The sequence below is a fragment of the Propithecus coquereli genome, unplaced genomic scaffold, assembly GCF_000956105.1.
Source record: "Propithecus coquereli isolate 6110/MARCELLA unplaced genomic scaffold, Pcoq_1.0 Scaffold117, whole genome shotgun sequence".
NCBI lineage: Eukaryota > Metazoa > Chordata > Mammalia > Primates > Indriidae > Propithecus > Propithecus coquereli.
The window spans coordinates 2,657,152-2,659,186 of NW_012135747.1; positions in this window are offsets into that span (position 1 = coordinate 2,657,152).

Genomic DNA, 2,035 nt, shown 5'->3' on the forward strand with positions numbered 1-2,035 from the left:
CCTGCCTGCTGTTGGCATCGTTGTAAACAAACAAGTTAAGGGCAAGATTCTTGCCAAGAGGATTAATGTACATATTGAGCATATTAAACACTCTAAGAGCTGAGATAGCTTCCTGAAACGTGTGAAGGAAAATGATCAGAAAAAGAAGGAAGCCAAAGAGAAAGGTACCTGGGTTCAACTGAAGCGCCAGCCTGCTCCATCCAGAGAAGCAAACTTGGTGAGAACCAATGGAAAGGAGCCCGAGCTGCTGGAACCTATTCCCTATGAATTCAGGGCATAAGAGATGAAAAAAATAAAAGACACTGGACTCTTAAAAAAAAATAGTGATAATAGAATTGCAAATTGGTGCAACCCCATGGAAGGCAATTTGGCACTATTCATCAAAATGTAAAATGCATATACCTTTTAATCTGGTGATTCCAATTCTAGGAATCCATTTTGTAGGTCTACTCTCATATGTGTGATGTATATACAGGGATGTTGTGCCATTGTTTACACTAGCAAAATATTGGAAATAAGCTAATTATGAGGCACTGGTTACATATGTTACCAGTACATATGCTTATATGTACATAGATTATCTATTAAATTCAAGAAGTGGGTAAGAGAAGTTGCTCCTAAGAAGGGAAAATGGGAGACAGAAGGACAAGGTATGAAGGAGATTTATTTTTACTATAAAAATCTTTTGTGCTTTTTGAAGTCTTCACCATGTGCATCATACATACATGCATTCATACATCATACATTACATATATTAAACACATAAAAGCAGGGCTCCCCTGATCTACATCACAGTCTCACCCAAGACATTGCTGAGGAGATCTATTCTAGAGTACCAAAAGTGCATAGTAAAAACCACTGTCAGAGTTGTGTTAGGGTAGACTAACTGCTGTAGTAAATAATCCAAGCATTTCAATGGCTAAATGCAATAAAAGTTTCTTTCTTTTTTTTTTTTTTTTTGAGACAGAATCTTGTTCTGTTGCCTGGGCTAGAGTGCGGTGGTGTCAACCTAGCTCACAGCAACCTCAAACTCCTGGGCTTAAGCAATCCTTCTGCCTCAGCCTTCCAAGTTGCTGGGACTACAGGCATGTGCCACCGTGCCCGGATAATTTTTTCTATATATTTTCTAGTTGTCCAGCCAATTTCTTTCTATTTGTAGTAGAGACGGGGTATTGCTCTTGCTCAGGCTGGTCTCGAACTCCTGAGCTCAAGCAATCCTCCCACCTCGGCCTCCCAGAGTGTTAGGATTACAGGCGTGAGCCACCACGTCCGGCCAAAAGTTTATTTCTTGCTCACACAACAATCTAACATGGTTGTTCCTGGTCTGATGGCTCTCTGGGGCAGCTTTCCTCCAAAAAGTGAACAAGAAATCCTTGTTCCTTCTATCTTGTAGCTCTGCCATTGGACAGACAGAGGAAATTAAGTAACACCTATTGAAGGGTTTTATGGTCCAGTCCTAGAAGTGGCACTCAAGACTACTTCACCTCACATTCAGCTTTCTAGAAATCAGTCATGTGGTTAAACACAAGGAAGCTTGGGAAATTGGATCAATCAGTGTGACAGAGTGGAGTTGTGGGCAGACAGAAGACAATGACCAGTACTAAAATGTACTCTAGCTGTTGTCCAGGTCGTCAGCTGGATCCACCCATTATAACTTCATTAAATTTCCTAATAGCCTTTCACCTAATGGATCCACTTCTTTAATGGTGTCATGGACAGAAGGTTTGTGTCCCCTCAAAATTCATATGCTGAAATCCTAACCCCCCAAAGTGATGGCATGAGGAAATGAAGGCCTTTGGGAGATGATTAGGTCATGAGGGTAGAGCCCCCATGAATGGCATTAGTGCCCTTTTAAAAGCAACCCCAGTGAACTCTCTTTTTCTATTTTCACCATGTGAGGACACAGCAAGAATACAGCCTTCTGTAAACCAAGAGCGGGCACTCACCAAGAGCCCAACCATGCGGGCACCCTGATCTCAGACTTCCAGCTTCCAAAACTATGAGAAATAAATGCTTGTTGTTAAGCCACCCAGTC